The 10,848-nt window shown below is 40.4% G+C and overlaps 1 protein-coding gene across 1 annotated transcript in view; it reads right to left on the reverse strand.

The window, feature by feature from the left end:
• Positions 1-7,279, reverse strand: part of JAKMIP1 (janus kinase and microtubule interacting protein 1) — a 142,318-nt gene extending 135,039 nt beyond the window's left edge. Inside the window, exon 1 of the mRNA XM_053976219.1 lies at positions 7,175-7,279. The gene's annotated coding sequence lies outside the window, so the exon portion shown is untranslated. The remainder of the gene's footprint in view (positions 1-7,174) is intronic.
• Positions 7,280-10,848: the final 3,569 nt, after the last annotated feature.

The raw sequence follows: 10,848 nt of genomic DNA on the forward strand, positions 1-10,848 counted from the left end.
CACATGAAGAATGACCATGGAAATAAGTTACTCCCTTACAGACAGTTCAGAATACAGCATCCATTTTAATTTTTCCTTCTCCCACTGTATTTATATGCCAATAAAAATAATTTCCTTGAGAAACAGAGACATTATTCCAGAGTATCTGAAATAACTAGAGCAGGAGAGTTATTCTGCAGAGCTAGGCTTCATGCTGTGATAGATTCACACATTTGGTCCCACCTCCCAGTAAGGAGCTGGCAATTACTGCATTCCAGTGCAGGACCATGGATTTTTTCCAGCTCCCTTAGTCCACATGCAAGTTACAGCTGATTATGGCAGCTGAAGCAGCAATGCATTTTTGCATCAGATGTGCAAAGGCTAGACAGACTGGACTGGGTATGAAAGAGCAAACGTGCAGTATATATTGGAGGGGTGGTTCTGCAGATTAGAATTATCATTCTTGACAATTATGATATTTACAGCTCTGCTTTACTGATTTTATATTTACAGATCTAAATCTTAAGAAATGCACTGTATTTATTATCTCAAGTGATAAGGGAACACATCCCTCTAAAGGTTTTAGATCCTTCTCTGCTTTATGTGAGGAAAGAGCAAATAACTGGAATCCTGTGTTGCTTTTGTGCTATTTGAAGGATTAGCCTCTCCTCAGTTCCTGGACAATACATATATTAAGTACACTAAGTGCTGCAATTAGAGCTTAAACACTGTTTAAATCAGACACATCTTCAACACAACCACTTGCAAAGCATAATTTATCATTATTATGTAATTATGTTAAAGTGGTGGTATGCAGGAATCTTCTATTTCACCCGGTTCATCAGATAGGCTGATGAAACAGATTTATTTATATAATAATTCTTGGAGTATTTTCTGAGTACACACAAAATTCTCAGTATTTAAACTTTTACTCTTGAAAACCACAGCTTTTTTACCCAATACCTAGATTCCTAATGGCTCAGTAAATAGACATAATAAATCTAGCTCAGATATACCTAACCATGGCTATGGTCACAGTTCCTTTTTTGATGCAGAAGTAGGCATCTACTTTTTAGACTGCACATAACCTAGGAAAGGCTAAGGTGAAAAGATGGTGGGAAAAGTACAAGAAATCCTAAATATTTCAGGCTTTCTTACTCAGTGGACAGTAGCAAAAAAAAAAAAAAAATTAATCTGTAAGCAATAACATATACACAAAATATTTGTTATTGAAACAAAGGCAGGGTTGGTAGTTAGCTGAATGCAGGAAAGTTTTGCAATTTTGCTGCAAAAGGTAGTAATAGCTCTAACCTCCTGGCTGGTCAAATACAGAAACAAAAATATTATGAGAAATTTCAGTATATGATGGCAATCTACCAAAAAAAAAAAAAAAACCAAAAATAAAAAAAAAAAAAAAAAAAAAAAAAAAAAAACCAAAAAAAACAAAGCCAGACAAAACCCAAAATAAACAAACAAACAAAAATCCCACCACCAAACCAAACTAGAAAACATTCATAAAGGGATATAATGAGTTTAAAGGGATATAGTGAGTTGCCAGGAACAAAATAGTCCAAAAGATTCATTTTTCAAGCTGACTCATTGTAAAGAATACAAGTTCATGCCATTCATCAGTGAAAGTTGACCAAAAATACAAAAAAACGGGCTCATCTAACCTCTGCAATCAAGCACATATATCTTAAGTTCTGGAGCAGGAGATTTATCTTCAAGACTTCAACCATTTCACACATGTAGTTTGAAATTGTCCAACAAATGCAGAAATTAGTCATAGGGGACTCAGATACAGCAGAAGCATTTAAAGCTCATTTCCGTAGGAAGCCAGGCTACAGCAAATGTAATTTAAGTTTTTAGTAAGAGTTTGCCAATTTACTAAAAAACTCAGAATTACCAGAACAGACAGTAAGTGTTGGGGCACAGCATCCCATCCTCCCTCCCATCCTACGTGGTAGAGGCCAAAGCCTCATGCAGAAGCTAACAGGATGATTACCTTGAGAAGGATTACACTGCACATAGAAGCTGAAGTCTGCCTTTGTGAGAATTAAGTCAATCATCCTTACTGGTAAGCTGAACTATTTTCTATTGCCATAGTTCAGATATATTATCAATTGGTCTTCCTTAAAATGAGTGCATCTCAAAGAACATCGATATAAGAAGGTAAGAAGGTGGGATAAAATGTATTTGCAGACTTTTTTTTTTTTTTTTTTTTTGTTTATGAACTAGGGAGTCCAGAAAGGATTCAAGAAGAAAAAGTAATGAATTCTTTTATAAGAAATAAAAGTCTGCCACACTAAATTAGCAGAGTATAATTATAATATAGTCTATATCTAACAAGCTTAGCAATAAAGGATTGAGCCATAATCTGTTCTACAGGAAATGCCAAGATGTGACTCAAGTAGATCCACATAAGGTAAAAACATTGTGAAAGTACCGCTTTACACCTTGATATGGAAAAAAAAAAAAAAAATCTGTTCTTGGGGTTTCATTTCTCATTTCTAAGCAATTTAGAGAAGGAGCACCTCCCAACACACTCTCTCCATTCTGACAGAATCCAGATAGTGCAGAAAGTGCTACAGGAAGCAGTTACTCCAAAATCAGGGAAGCACTTGTATCTTAGGTACTCAAACAGAATGAGAACTCAAACAGAATGAGTAAAACCTTCACCCTAGAAACATGTCCCGATTAGACTCAGGGTAGACATGCATCACATCACCACAAGTATTTATAAACATGGATAATAAGCTTGTTCAGAGAATTAGCAGTTCACAAGAAAACAAGGCTTGTATCTTTGGGTGGTAGTTCAAATGCAAGCTAGAAGAAACGCAAAATACTGGACACTTTTTTGCACAAACAGAAGCATTACAGAGCAGTAAATAAAAAGCTACCAGATGCTGGATACTGCTCTGGATAGAAAACAGAAACGAAAATAAAATCTCAGCCTCATAATCACTGACATTTTGGAAAGTCTTAGTAAAATAGTCTGCTTTACTTAGATAAGATGTTCCTTGTTCTGACTTTTGAAGAAGAGGAATAAAATCCTTTTGGAAGAATCCACAGAGGATTGTTCTGCAATGGTTCACTCTTACTGTCATCATACAAACAATAATAATAATAACAACAATAGTAGTAGCACCTCAGTTTCAATTGCACCAACATGCCACTTGGCTCACCTCACCTTAAAATAAATAGATAATGTTAGGATTAAATTTTAGTGTGTTATACTCACAGGGGAAAACAAAAAAATTGCCTCCTCACCTGCATAGCAAAGTCAAAGCAATCAGATATGCAGACAATGACCATAATGAAGGCTGAAAACTATGCTGACCATAGCCAAAGGGACACCATTTATTGAGGTTACACCCAGGAAGCCAAGCATTTCATCTGCAGCACATGCTGAGCATCAGTGCTAAATCAAAAGTGAAACTGCAAAATGCAGCTCTGTGACTCTACTGACACTTCCTTCCTGGATGGAAAGGTAACACCTATCACAAGGGCAACTCAAAGCTTTCAATCATAATGTCTTGTCAAATTCAAGTTAAATTTAAATGGACTAGGAAATATGAAAAAACATACTTTCTGAAACAGCTCTCATTTCCCTTAATGTCAAGGTAGGGTGCTAGATAATGGGCAACATGGGGTTAAGATGGGCTAAAAGTGAGAAGAAAACTGAACAGAAACTTCGAAGAGTTAGGAGAGACATCTTAATCCTCCTATAGTTGTGGCTACATTCAGCATTTAGTAGGGAACAAGTAAGCAACATATAAACAAATACATTTAAAATAAATAGCTCCTCTCTTAATTTTACACTCATTACATACAGAATGCCAAATTGCAGATTAAATATATAGGTTTTTAAAAACATCTGCAAGAAGCCGATTAACTAATATTTACATCAAAGTTCTCTTATTATCAGAACAAAACAAAGATGTCCTTCAGCCATCTTCCACTAAAAACAAAGTCAAAGCAAAGCAAACCAATGTTGACTGTGCTTTTTGAGGATGATATAACTACTATAAAAAAGTCTGTTCATTACTTCTAAACATTTCACAATTCAAATGATTTTTTGCTTCAATTTCACTTTCACCTCCAGAAGCTGGTTTCCGTTATTGGGTTATTCAGCATGTTAACAGGAAAGCACCAAAACTTCATGTGTATATATGTTTATGTTTTTAAAAATGTGCATTAGGTAACCCTCTCTTAAAACCAAGGATATGAAGATAAATTAGAAATTGCCACTCTATACCTTTTTCTTCATTGACATGTAATTTCCCATTGTGAACAAGATACAGACTGCCTACAAGTTTCTGTGAACTAACAACAAAAATAAACTAAAGAAATTCCCACTGTATTTCTCACTACATCAAGCACCTTATCCATTCCTGTCCAACTTAGCAGCTCCAGGTGGGAGCTTCCTAAATACATCTGGGTCTTCATGTGCATTTATGCATGTGTTTGAGAGCTTAGATGGTAAAGAAAGATTGCATCAAATCCAAAGGTAGCTGTGGAATTAAATACCAGACCTCACCCACCACTGCACATGGCAGAAGCTTCTCTTCAGCTGCCATTCTTATTAGACAAACAAAGTGATGAAATATTGCAAGTAAGGAAGTAACCAACTAAGTTTTAGTGATTTCTAAGAAAGACCTACAAAAGCATTCCATCTGCCAAAGACAAAGTTCTGTGATCTACAATAATGTGCAAAGAATGGAATTATCATGGAAAAAAAAGAATGAATGAAAAATTAGTTTAAACTACTACTGTGGTTCCATTTTGCCTCACTGGCAATGAATCTGCATCACTTTGATTGAACTACTATAGATTTTTCCCTATTACTGAAGTTAGGGCTGATAAAGTTTGCTATTTTAAAAAACCTTAGCAAAAACTAAACAGAGGAAACAATATTTGCATGCAGGAGTAAAACTTCCCAAGATGGAAAAAACCCACTTTTTTGGATCATCAACTCAAGATATTTTATTGTAACATGTGGAGAAAATAATGACCATGAAATGGATTTTCCTTGCAATAAGTACCCTAAGTTAACAATTGTTCTAAATATGGAATTTTTTTTAATGAGAAACAAGAGATGGAATGTGTTTGTGCATATCAGTACACAAAGCTGCAATTAAGGCTTTGTGTATATTCTGAATATTGTACCTTCAAAATGAAGCAGAACAGAGTTAATGAAATTTGAGAGAAAAGAATTCAGGATTACAGACAAGAACATGAGGAAGGGTCTGATGTTTCCTTTGATTGATGGCAGAGCAACTTTAATTTCAAAATTAATAAATAGAGATGCAAAATCAGTTGTACCTGACTAAATATCCTCTTACACAGAGGCAGCATGCAACCAACTTTGCTTTTATACAAAGGGGCAATCCAATTTCACATTCTTCAGTATTTTCTGCTCCCTGACGCGTATTTATGCCAGCTCCATCTGGCCTTGCACAACCCAGAAATACAGCCCAGGCCCATTTCTTTCTTCATATACTTGCTACTCCTACATCTCCCATCTTCTATCATAATCCAACCAAAATGTTCTACAAAAATCTATACATGGAAGTAACTACAAACATTTGCTACTGACAAATTATACTTAGAGGCAGAAACTGACAGCAGAGCTGGGATGAACTGTATCGAAAATGGTGCTGTGGATATAAATGTACTAACTATGGAAAACAAAACATGAGCTTGAATGAGATGGACCTCTAAGAGAAGAATCTTAAGAAATGTCTGCTCTATCACTGTGTCTTGGAATTAGCATTTTAACAGAGCACATCTCTTTCAGTTCAAGCCTCATTTATACCTCAGATTCAACACATGGCTTCTTTTGAGGATATTTCCAACTCTTGCATTCCCGTAACAACAATCTAAGACACTAAAGGAGCATTCATTTAAGTGGAGAGCAAGCATTGCTCTGAGCAGAGCATTTCTAAAATGCAGATGGAAATAAAAAGCCTCTACCTACATGCAGAAGAACTTAAATGTGTTAGGCAAATCTCTACACCAATGGCCTCTGTTACTTGTGTCTCAGCCTGTAGCAGACAAGCCCCAGTGCCCCAGTGAAGGAGTCCCAGGGGTGGTCTCCTTGAACTTGTAGAGCACCTCTCCCAACAGTGGTCTCTCCACCCATAAGAAGAACCACCTTTTCCACAAGATCCAAGATTCTTGGCCCTTCTGTTTGAATCTCCAATATATCTATTCAAATATTAAATTTGTATTAACGACCTACATGCACCCATCCAGAAACAAAAAGCTCAAACCTCAAATGACCCCACACTACCTCAGGTGCAAGAAACAAAGTCATCCCAGTGAACCAAGAAGTAGAAACAAAGCAGAGACAGAAAACAAATGTTCTAAGCCATACACAGTATCCCAGCGTTTGTATCACAGCAACTAATTTTAGCATTATTAACAAAAAGGCATGTGTTTTTTCAATGCAGAACAAAAACACCACGTCAAAAGATAATTAAGGCAAAATTTAAAGGTCTTTAGAAAAACCTTCCTGCCTAAATGCACCATGATTGTAAGTGTGTCTTACAATCACAAAACTTATTTTCAGCACGTTTTGGAAAACCAACACAAAGATATTCACCCTTTGCCATATAAAACCTGAAACTGAAGCTGGCATCTCACTGAGATGAAACACAGCAGACCCTAATAAGCATTACAGAACCCAACTCCTGCATAAATATATAGGCACATCAAGCTTACTGTCAGTGAGACCAACCGTGTAAGAAGAGACATGACTGTCTATACATGATGGGTTTTAAGCACAGGACAGGGATCTCACTGAGCAATAGAAATCTCTGAATGAAGAGGGTCACAACTCCTTCCCCCCTACAAAATTTCTTTTCTTTCTTCTTCTAATAATTCTATTAATTTTTAAATAAATACAGTCAGTTATAATTAACATCATTTCTTAGGGTTGTTTTGATTAAGCAGTGGGGTGCATGGAAGTCATTAGTAAGGCTAGTAAATATATAAATACCTAACAAAAACAATTCTTACTAGTTAGTTAAGCCTGTGTTCATCCTCCTCCAATTTAGAGATACTGCAAATCTGCAGTGACGTTCAGACCTAGCCACTGCTTTAAGGGCTGATGGAAAGAACTTTTTTTTAAATTTCACCCATCCACTAGAACAAACCAGTCCTGATGGGAAACCAAGAGAGAAAAAATTACAGTGTGTGCAGGTACTCCTCTGATCCAGCCCACTGGAGTGATCTGTTCTGTAGTGTTGCCATAGAAAATGGAAAGGAAGCCTCCAATTAGGGACGAGGTCACATTTAAGCAGAGATATTATGTAAATATCAGCCAGCCAGCACCCTGCAAAAAAAAAAAAAAAAAAAAAAAAAATAAAGGCCTCATCCTGCCAACCCTCCAAGGGCAGGCCTCGCGTTCGCTCCTGGAACACCGCTGCCAGCAGGACCCGGCTCGCAGGAGCAGGTGCCAGCCCCGGAGGCTGCCCCGGGGGACCCCCGGCACCGCAGGTACAGCCCGGGATGGGGGCGGGCGGCGGAGCCGGGATGCTCCGGACCGTCACGCCGCCGTGCCACGGGTACCGGCGGGGGTGGGGGAGCACAGGGAGCCCGCGGGGCTCTCCCGGCCCCTCCGCGGCCGCGCCCCGGCCCGCTGATGGCTGCGGGGGAGCTGCGGGAGGGCGGGGACCGGCGGGGGACCGGCCGAGCGGGCCCCTCGGCGGGCCGGACCGGCCCCCCTTCCCGGGGCTTCCTCGTCCGTCGGGTCACCGGCACGGATGGGCGAGCGGAGAGGGGCACAGCCTCGCCCCGCCCCGGGATGCACTTTTTTCCCTTAGGCACCTCGCACGACCAAAGTCTCCGCGAGCGGCAGCATCCTCCCTCCATCCATCCGTCCTCCCTCCCCTGCCACCCCGTGCCCGCGCCGCCCCCGCATCACCCACTCGTGCCCGCCGCCACTCACCCACTCCGCGGCCGGCGACGGCGGCAGGGCCCGGCCAAGCCCTCGCCCGCTCCCTGCCCGGGGGATCCGCTGGCGCGATGCGGACAGAGCGGCGGCGAAGCACCGCCCGGCAGCCGCACCTCGCTGCCGGCGCCGGGTCCCTCCCCAGCTGTCACCGGCGGCCCGCCCTCGGGGGCGGTGGCGGCCGGGCCCTCCCGCGGCCCCGCCCCGCGCCCGCCGCCGCCCGGGGCTCTCGGCAGCGCGGCCGCGCTGGCTCCGCGCTGGCTCCGCGGGCTGCGGCTCCGGGAGAGCCGCCCCGCACGGGGCCGGGCGCTCTGCGCGCCACGGGGACCGGGTCCCCTCGCTCGGCCCCCGCTAAAGCAGGTGCGGGCACGTCCGGCACAGAGTGCCGAGGGGATGGACCCATGTAATTTTTTATGTCACACAAGAATTAGACACGGAGTTGTCAGATCAGCTAGGCTGCCGGACGCCTGTAAATCCTGATGCCATTTAAAACCTCGTTCCTTTGTCAGAATGGAAGAGAATACCAGCTTGAAGCTCCCGGCCCCAGGCTTTGCTGGGGGTTTCAAATCAGACTCATTCCTCCGTGCTGATGTACATCGCCTGTGAACGCACCTTTACTAAATGCTGTTCGTGATTATATTTCTGCTCATCCAGATTCAGTGATGACCCAGTGAACGCAGCAGAACTGTGTTTCGGTGAGCCAAGCACCAAGAACCTCCGGGTCTGGGAACAGTCATGACAACTGGCTCAGTGTTATATTGATGGTTTATGCAGTATTTGTGTAAATTGGCCCCAAATCAAGAAGAAAATAAACGACTTTACCACTCCATTTGTTTTGCTGTTGTTGCTGCTGCTCTGTAGTGATAGGTTTGTACTTAGTTTAAAAAAACAAGATGGCTATGGGAAAATAGATTTGAAACAGAAACATGCATGAGCCTCAGATCATGCTCAAAGAAGTAGTTTGATGGAGTTCAGCAGAGAGACAGCTCAGGGCAGCATCCCAGGCTGAGAAGGGAAGAGAAACTTCACAGAAATTTGAGAAGGGAACACTTCAGTATTGCAGATAAAACTAACTCTGTTGATGGCCACACTGAATTATTAAAATCCAAATTGGAATGCACATTTTAACAGTCAAGCCAATTAAACAGAAACACCTTTTGAGACTAAAAGAGAATATGCATTGCTGGGCAGTGTGAAGCAACACTTAAATCTCTTTCCAAAGGGAGACATTTCGAACAAGACCTAAAGGAATTCTTGTAGCCAGAATAACCCCAAAAGTTCCTTCTCTGTAAGAGAAAATGCTGCTTTTGATTTTAAAATCAATACAAATTGAATGTCTCGGTGTTAATTACTTCATATAGTTAATTTTTTCCATTTTCTAAGAAAATTTCAGGTATAAATATTGATATTTAGGCTTTTAAAAATGCCAACACAATTATTAGTGGCTATGTTCCAAGTCTGGATTAATGAAACCAGAATAAGCAGCTTGTTATGCTTTAGCTGCTATCTAACTGTTCTTCATAAGAGTAGGAATCTGGGGCCTTAGTTCTGGCCCTGGTCAGGGAGAGAGGAAATTGGAGCTCATAAATACTATATGCATGGTATTAGCGTTATGTCTTGTGCAAGGATGCAGTGTTGTGTTCTGAAGGCAGGATGTTCTGTATAGGATTTGCTTGTAATGGGTTGGTGCATAGGGTCGTTACATGCAAAATATTTCTTATTAAATAATTTTCACTTGAAATTACTTGAAAATAAAAAAGAAAGTATAGTTTGTATTTTAGCTAGCACTTTGTTTCTTTGTATTTTTCATTAATAGAAATGATTTAGCTTTTTTTAAAATTAACATAAATTTGATTTAATTCAAAAATAATGTGATTATCTTGTCTGCAGAGACATATTATCTTCCTATCAGATGTGGCTCTAATACCTGCTGTTCCATTCAGCTGGAGAGCAACCATCCCTCCATGAATACTAAAGCATTCTTTTGAGAGCTTGGACTTTTATATCAACTAATATCTAGAAGCTGAGGGACCCACTGTCTGTGCTGCACAGATTTACTGTAAAGATGGTCCCATCCCCACAGAGCGAGTGCTGTTAGTGGCCATGGAATAGCCAAGAGACTGGCATATTAGGTGAAAGTAAAGATTTATAATCTGGTCTGGTTTTTGTTTGCCTGTTTATTTACAGCAGTGTTGTATCTTACTGGAAGTAAACTACTGGGTCAAGCCCAAGTTCTCACTGGAATTTGGTGGGTCGGCCAAAAATTAATTCTGCTGTATCCTGGCAACTGTGGTGTCTCTGCTGATGTGGGAAGCTTCTGAACAACAGAAACAGAATGTGAAGCTGTGAAATACAAAAGATTTTGCAAAGGAAGAGAGGTATTTTACCCAGCTATCTGCTGATTTATTACTACTATTGTTTGGCTAGTGTGTTACCAGCTTCCTACCTCTGCTATTAGTAGCAGGTAAAGCAGTCTGAAGTATGGGATCTGAAAACTGGTATGTGAGACATCAGCAAGAAAATACTTGGCTCTGTTCTGAATTCCTTATAAATCAATGCGAATACTTCATTTAGTTCAGGAGGAATAAAACTGACTCTTTGAAGCAACACTTTAAAAATGCCCTAAAAACCTTCTGGTAACCTTACGACTATGCAATCTAGAATTAGAAGCACTTTGACTTTATTGCCCTCATGTTGCAGTAACTATATTAAGTAGAAAGCAAAATAAAATTTCAAGGACAGGCCATAATTGAAAAGTTAATTCATTTTTAATATTGATATTGTCATTTTAAAGAGCTTTAAGCCTGCAGATTAGCAGAAGAATTTCAGACTCTTTGCTCTGAATTTGCCTTTTAATCCTAATAAAATCTCTTATAAACAGAGGTGATGCTTCTGTTCAGTTAAAACTCAAA

The sequence above is a fragment of the Vidua macroura genome, chromosome 4, assembly GCF_024509145.1.
Source record: "Vidua macroura isolate BioBank_ID:100142 chromosome 4, ASM2450914v1, whole genome shotgun sequence".
NCBI classification, from domain to species: Eukaryota; Metazoa; Chordata; class Aves; order Passeriformes; family Viduidae; genus Vidua; species Vidua macroura.